Raw genomic sequence first — 8,428 nt, 5'->3', positions numbered from 1 at the left:
TTCTGCACACGTGCCCAGGAGGAAAAAGATAAATACAGCCTGCAAAATTCCTTGGTGGGTTCAGAGTAATCTGAGTTTTTGACTCTGCTCTGACCCTATTTGCAAACACGCCTTTTGTGCCATCTAATGAGTGTGTGTCTGTGATTTTGGTGGCCTCCAGAGAAACGAACCGCTTTAAGCATCATTGTGACCCATCCCATGTGGGCCTGGCTGTCAGTGGCCGCAGTGCCAGGTCTGCGCAGCCACAACACCAACAGGAATAGGGGTGGGGTGGGTGGAGGTGTCTGCATGCTGTGCAGCCTGTTCCAGCCTTGGCTGCAACAGAGCAGAGCAGTGCAGGGCGCAGCCCTCTCTCCTCAGGCTTTCGACAGTGGCTGGCAGGCTGGATAGGATCAATTGGCAGATGGATATGGCCCACGGGCTGTATTTTGTGCCCCTCCCCGCCCCTCCACCCCATTGTAGACTATACCATTTTTTGCTTACTACTTTGCTCTGAATTGTTTAGTTGCACATGTTCATACCCTTAATTTTCCATCATGGTTAAACTAGGCCACTGAGTATCACGATCCCTTGTTCTATTCCTCACACTTTCTCACTGTATATGCTTAACTAAATTGCTTTACAAGTATGTGCCTTCAGTTTTCCTGCCTGGGTAGGTATTTAAATTGTTCTAAGCCCTCTGGTATCTAAGAATCAGATAGAAACAACACTATTGTTGTTCCTTTTGAAAGTCTCAGATGGAAGATACTGTATAAATATGAAAAACGGGCATTTCAGTGGTAAGGTAATCTCCACATAGTTCATCAAGCTTTAAGGCTGTTTATAGCTCCTCTCATTCTCTGGTGATAAGTGTGTACATAACTAGAGATAGTTTGATGCTATTTAATAATCAGTTCCACATTGTATTCACATGTTATACATTTGCTTTGACTTTCATCAAAATCCATATGAGCCTCTCATTTGCATTGGTGATACTGCTCTTTTTTTTAACTTTTATTTGTTCATAGTATGCTCCTGCTTTGAAAGTACTTCATAGAAAGTACTTCATAGAATTCAAACTAGATTAATCCTTGCAATTCTGCTGAAGTTGATGTTTATGCATCCTTTCTTTTTAAAATGAATTTGCTAGATTAATTTTCTGTTATGATGCTTTATTATTTTGTACTTAACTTTTGTAAACTTGTCCATGTGCTTTCTTCATTTCTCTTAACCACTGTATAGGAGAGAGAAAATAAATAGAAAACAATTAATTTTTTGTGATCTTTCTCTCCTCCAAAGCAGGCTTTTGCTGGCATGTAGTGCATGCACTAATACATTCTGCAAGAAAATATTATGATCTATTTAACCCAGGGTTGTCCACATTTCAGCTAGTAAGCTGCTTCTGGGTGGACTTCAAAGCTATGAGTTAGCAGTCTCTTACTGCAACTACTGAGTTAATTCATATTCAGCGCAGCAATGTCAGTGGTGTTTCTCGGTGGTTAACTGACAATATGTTGGGGGTCTCAAGCTGATATTTTGAGTTCAAGTGGGCATCAGAGAGTTGACAGGCAACCTGTATTGAAGTGTTTTTCTAACTTCAGAACTTGATTTTAGTATTCTTTTAACATACATTTTACATCATTTCCTAACAGTTTTCTTAAACCTTAACTAAAAATTCTATCACATGGGATCACACTGACACCCATTTGAGACATGAGTAGGGTTGGGGTGTTCAGATTGACAGTACAGCACTACAGTGCTCTACTACTTAAGCTAACTGAGTAACTGCCACTTGAAGGAAATGGACATCTGCAAGCCATAAAGGAATGCAGACACTAAGGAATAATAGGATTATTTCCAGATACTCTAGGGAAGGGTGCTCTAGTGGTTGGTTATACAAACGTTTACCTATACTATCCCTATATTTTTCCTGGTCTCCTCCTGCTCCTGTTCCCCAGCTCCTAGCTGTCTCCACCTTGCCAGATTTCTGCCTCTCCACTTTTTTTACACACAGTTTTTCCCACAATCCCTCCCTTCTTGTTTCTTGCCCTGTTCTGCCTTGCCTCTCTCCCTCCCTTCTTGTTTCTTGCCCTGTTCTGCCTTGCCTCTCTCCCTCCTCCCCCAGGGAGCAATGTGTGGTAAGTTTGCACAGAATTGCAATGTGGCCTTCATAGATTTTAGCATGTAGTCCCACAGCATCCTTCCAAACATGGGTCCTACACTGGAGTGGGAGAAGAAACAGTGACAAGTGAGCAAGTAGTGGGAGAGGCTAACAGCATTTTCAGTGTGCCTGGCTGTCTAACCACTCCCCATGGAAAAAAGTAGATGGCAGACTTCCTAGTTATGAATATTATTGCCCAATGCATTATGTGCCTGTGTGGTGTTTTTTAGAGGGCATATGTGCTTGCCCAATGGCATTTTGCTCTTTAAGAAACGCCTTCTTTCTAAGTAACTCAGTCAGCCAATCCTGGGATGGCTATTCCCAACTCATTAACTGTCTGCAGTGCATTTAAGATTTGAAATTAGAATGTGTAGAGCACAGGAACCACAACGGAGAGAGAACTTCCTGTTGAATGACTAGGAAAAGCTTCACTTAGTCAGAAGTGAAGAATCATAGATTATAAGGCCAGAATGGATAACTGTAAATATGTAGCCTGATTTCCTGTATAAAACGCGTAGGCTTAATTTAATTAGAGCATAACATAATTAGAGCATAACATTTAGAAAAAGATCCAATTTTAAAAATTGCCAGCTATGGAGAATCCATCCCTGGATATATATGATATGTTTGGAGCATATCACACACAGGTTGCATTATTTTATCTGATACCATTCATATGCCATATTATACCACGTTGCATGCAATGTTATTCAAAGACTGTGGTAATGTGCACTATTGAAATATCAGATCTATGTATCTGCATACACTGTGTGTGCAAGTGCAGTGGCAAAGATATACACCACATCCTGTAGAGGTAATACTATGTGAGGAATTGCAGAGCCATGTGATGATTAGAGTTATGCACCTCTGCTTTCTTGACTAGTCTTCTGCCCACTAACTTATCCTGGGTCTTTAAGTTTCTGTACCTGCCACTTAAAAAATAAAATTAACCAGTTAGAAAGTCTTTCTTCCTTTCCACCCAAAGGGAATCACTGACCCATAAAATTGCCCTTGCCAATGTCCAAGATAGCCATGGTTCTACCCTTCACCTGTGCCAGACTTTCTGAGCAGGATCCTCATCCCAGCTATGGCCCCTTTACAACAAGTGCAAAGGCTGCAGTAGTGCAGATAGGCCCTATCAGCCTTGTAGCTGGATAAGGGAAAATTCCTCTGATGTATACCTGACGGTCACAGCTATGGGGCTGTCCTCTAAGGACACCTTCACTACCTACTGTGTAAGAGCAGTTTTGTGTGCTATGGCCAAGGCCTCAATGCCATGCAACTTCTTCATGGTGGTATGACCTATAGGGGTCTAATTTAGACAAGCCTCCTGGACTGTTTGAATTGTGGTAGAGGCCTCTCCAGCACCCAAAGCAGCTCTAGGAGCAGGAAGGTGTAAATGTGTCTTAGTTGGTTCCCCTTGTGTGTAAAGATATTACTGGTATGATCTTAAAATAATCATAGGTCCACACAGGGTTACAATTAGGAATTTTAGCCCCTTGAATTCCTAGCTTCCCAGTGGGGGCATATACATTTGTGCTTTACTGAAGTTGACTAATTAGCTCAGCAGTAAAGTATCACTATCTACACATGTGGCACTATTAGGCCAGAGTAAATTAATTAACTTTGCAGTAGGATAGTACTACCCAATACAAATACTACCCTACGGCAGAGATCTTCAGTGTGCCGCAGTGTACATGTAGACAGTGACTGGGCTGGTTGGAGCACAAGGCTGCTACAGTGTGGGGGCTGCCTGCCAGCTAGCCCCACACTGTAGCACCCTCATGCCCCAACCAGCCCCTCCACAGCACATTGAGCTGGGGTAGAGCAGCTCAAAGCTGGCAGGCTGACTCCCCCAGACCTCCTGGCAGCCAGGGCTGCACTGCCCCAGCTCAACATGCTGCAGTCCCAGGTGAGCATGGAAACTCTGCAAGTGGGAGCAATGAACTCTGGCACAAACTGCACTGGTGTTTATTCAGGTGCACTAATTCCACATGTAGATGTGCCCAGCACTTCTTTCTGCTCCTGTAAAAGTCTAACATTTGGGCCATTGTTATTTTTATGGAAAGATCATGAGAGCTCTGACAGGAATCTCTAGGGTGGGGGAGAAGTCCCAAATGCATTGGGAACTGTTTCTCCTTTGGACCAAGTGTCCATGCTGGAGCTGAACAAAGCCCCCGATACAGCACAAACCAAAGTTGTTTTAATTAGTGTTGTAAAATGAAGCCTTTGCCATCTGTTCCACCCCCTCAATGCGAATGCCACTCTCATTATGGTGATTACATAATTAAAATGAAAATATAATTTTGTGTTGGCATCTGTGGTGATTTTTCTTATGTTCCTACCCGCTTCAGAAAAAAGGAAAATAGTGTGAGCTTCTCCTGGCTTTATACTGAAGTTTTACTGCAAAAACCTTAACTCAGCCTCCCGTGTCTGTCTATAACTCCTTTGTTCTCTGTTAACATTGCTAAGCAGTGCACATAAAAAATGTCACTTTATTCCAGTGCTGCCAAATCAATCTTTGTTTATGAATTGCCTTGTTTTAGCAACAACAGGTAAAGGGGATAGATACATAGATCCTGCTTTGTTAGAACCACAGCTTCAACAGAAGGAATTCAAAATCTCTTAACTAACAAGTTCACCAGAAATCTGTAGCAGGAAGCTGCCCTCTAAATTCAAGCTATTTTAGACTTCCATGGAGGGGTTAACTTGCATGGAGAACAAGAACAGCAGAGGACTGGTTACCTCAGAATGATGTCACGGCCGCTCTTGTTACAAAAAAAGTCCCCGAGTCCCTGGGGAGGGGGTAGAAGGGGCACAGCTTTCCTGTAACTGGGCTAGAGCAGTCACTCAGTCTTTTACAACAAATTAAATCATGCAGCGTGAGTCACGTTCCCTTTTGCTTCTCTCTGCCAAGTTCTAGGCACTGACCAGACAGACCAAGGGAGAGAAAAGGCAAAATCAACACTGCAGGAAAGTTGAACTGAAACAACCCGTCTATTCTGGGTATTGTTTAACATTTTTGAACTGATTCTATGTAGAGATAAGCGGTCTATAAATATCCTGTCTGCTGAATTTCTTTATCACAACATCACCCATCAACTTGTCAGCTGAACAGACAGGTTAAATTCTCCAAATAACACATGGCCTAATTACAGATTACATTCCTGTACCATATGGAAAGAAGGACTGATTGCTGTAAAGGATGTTACCCATTTCTGTGAATTGAAGCATGCTTCAGTCTTGGAAAGGTAAATAGCATACGCAGCTGCTGCTGAATCATGACTAGTTCTGAGGCAGGGCTGAGCGAGCTCAACACCCAGATGATTATCTGACTGACCAGATTAGAGGAAAGCGCTCGTTTAACGCTTTTGAAATCCTGCCGGTGCTCAGCTCTTTTTAATAAATGACCAAAAAAGCTTTTCTCCTCTGCTCCAGGGCTTGAAGTAAGTTTTCAGATCCTCACTATGATTAATTACCAGGCACCTTCTGATTATTAGTAAAATTATGAACATCATTTATGGAATGTTTGACAACTGCAGAAGAAAATGTTGCAGCAATGGGTTTTTTTATCAGATTTTTTAGCGCTTACCTTTCCACATTCTGCTGTGCCTTTGTCTTTAACGTGCCCTGTGCAAATCAGCCAAAGCCAGCCAGAACAACCAATTACTTTATGTTTTTGTCAATCATTTTTCCTGTTTCCATTGTAATAAGAAACAGTGTGATTTCTCTGAGGAAAAAATACGAATTTTTCTACTATATTCCTTAGCTGCTGTTTTTAAGTGTGTTAAGAACTGTAGGATATGTTTATCAGTGCCTGATACCTCAAGACTTATAGGACAATATTCCACTTACCATATCATACAATTAACAGAAAAGCAAGAAAAAAAAAAGAAAAAAAATCAGTAGTGGATTCCATTCTAGTGATAGGTTTAAACAGGATCATATAATGCCACAAATGTTGAAGGCAAAAGACAATTTGTCCATAAGAGCTTACAGTCCAGGAACTGGTCACTACACAGAGTGCCTTTAGATTTGTACAGATGTCTCAGTGATCAGTACCTGGCTATAAGACACTGATACAATAATGGAAGGCAACAAGCACTGAGAGGTAGGATTACAAAAATAAGATGGATGTAGTTGCTTTGGTGAGTAACGGCCGTGTTTTGTGGATTGTGTAATGCATTTTAGGACACTCCTCTTGAGAACAGTGTGAGAGTTTGTCTGCCTTACTGCAGAAATTTGTGCAAAGATATTTAATGGTGATGGAGCTATGTTGGGGGTAGGTTAGGAAAAGATACCTGGACACAGGCAGCTGCACAGAAAATGGCACAGCAAGGAAAGCAGGAGAGGGAAACAAAAAAAGGAGGTTAATTATGTGGCTTTGGCAAAGCTGTGGGAGTAACGGAATAAGAGATGAGAGCAGAGAAGCAAGCTGGAGAATACCCTGCGAGGTAGAGGGCTTTTGCCCAAACTGACAAAAGGCAAAACAAGAGACAGAGTAGTAGAGGTCATAAATGGGAAGAAGATGTGGGATGTGCAGCCCTCAGATATTCTGGGGATGTTAGTGCAGTTGCAACATAAATGCATTTTCATTCCTAGTTTTTGCAGGCAGCTGCTTCCCTGATAGAGGCACGAAGTGATCAGAGCCTGGCCCCAGCAGGGAACTGTCAGATGGAAGAGTACTAAATGGCTTTTTGGAGGCACTGGGCATGTCTACATGTGCACTTAATTCAAAGTAGGCTTACTGCACAGTAAAAATACCCAGCCACCCCGCCCACCGGTAGAGCAGCTAGCAGTGAGCTCCCAGCTGGGTGAGGGGATCCCCACTCAGTCCCGGTAAGCTTGGAGCTGTCCCACCGGGGGAGCAGCTAGCAGTGAGCCCTGGCTGAGCCCGGGTTCCATGATGCCTCGGTGGCTGTCAAGCTTACGGACACTGTACGCATTCCCCATCCGGCTGGGGGCTCACTGCTAGCTGCCTCAACTGTGGATCAGGACAGGGGGCTGAGACCTGCCCCTCCCCCACAGCTCTTTCCAAGCCCCATGCTTCAATAACTGGGGGCTGGGACCTGGCCTGTACTGGGACAGTTCCCAGCCAGCCCCAGGCTTTGCGGGGAAGTCTGCATGTGCATCCCAGAGCTGGCTGGAGGCTGCCCTGAAACAGGAGCCTGATCGCTGCTGCCAGGGCAGGGGGACATTGTCCCAGTCAGGCTCCAAGCTTGGAGCCCACCCCAGCAGTAGGCAGCTCCTGGGGGCAGGAGGCAGGATTTCATCAGTTCTTATTGGGGCAAAGAGGGCAGAAAAGTAAAAGATGACAGTAGGGTTGTATCCAGTCGGAGACAGAGGGTAATGGTGCTGGTGACAGTAATGGGGTAGGCATGAGGAAAGAGTTCAGATGCACAAGATGCTGCAACAGTCACTTGAGCTGAATGGAAAAGTGCTGACTGCATCTGGCTAGAAGATCCCAGTCTGTCCAATCTACCTATCATCTATGGCATTTCTAATGTCACCGTCACAGTGGAATCTAGGCAGAGGAGTTCTGTTGACTACCCCTGGGTGAGGTATATGTTTTCCCAAACTGGGGTTTGATAAACAGGACAGCTGCTGTTTATTATGTGAGCTAGGGCTGCTCAGAGTTCACAAAGCAAATTTATTAGTGTATTGGCATTTGCCCAACTGCACTTCATGAAGGCAATGGGAAATGATGGTGGCATGCTGTCCCTATCTAACATATTTAATATAAAAGGGGGGGCTACTTTACAGATCCTCAGAAAGGTCAGTGTGCTCATGTTACTAATACATGATTTCTCATTGCAATACCATATTCTTTCCAGACTCAGAAATCCAAACAACTTGCAGTTGATGAACTATCTATAGACATTTACATATGATGGTTTTAATAATTAGGGTGCAGGCTGAGCATCAGGATATGTGTTACCTGTTCTTATTATTTGACTTGGGTTGTGTCACTTATTCCACCTATACTTCCATTCTCCAGTCTGTAAAATGGGATGCTAACCTCTATTCTACAGGCATTTTGCAGTGCCCTTCAGGAAAAGAAGCCTTATTGTATTAATTAAGCAAAAACACTTTTCACTTCTGTTGAGCCTTCCAGCCAGGGAAGGGTATAGCTGGGCTCCGTGAGTTCAGTTCTTCTCACACTGAAGTCAATGGGAGATGTGGAATTTTATGAATATTAAAGCTGCATGATGTGACTGTAGGGCAAGTCCCACAAGTATTTTTATCCCTATTCTACTGATTAGGAATCTGAGGCTGAAAAGGGTTTTC

This window comes from Crocodylus porosus, unplaced genomic scaffold, assembly GCF_001723895.1.
Source record: "Crocodylus porosus isolate Cpor-Errol unplaced genomic scaffold, CroPor_comp1, whole genome shotgun sequence".
In the NCBI taxonomy this organism is placed as follows: Eukaryota; Metazoa; Chordata; order Crocodylia; family Crocodylidae; genus Crocodylus; species Crocodylus porosus.
This window is presented reverse-complemented; position numbering follows the sequence as displayed.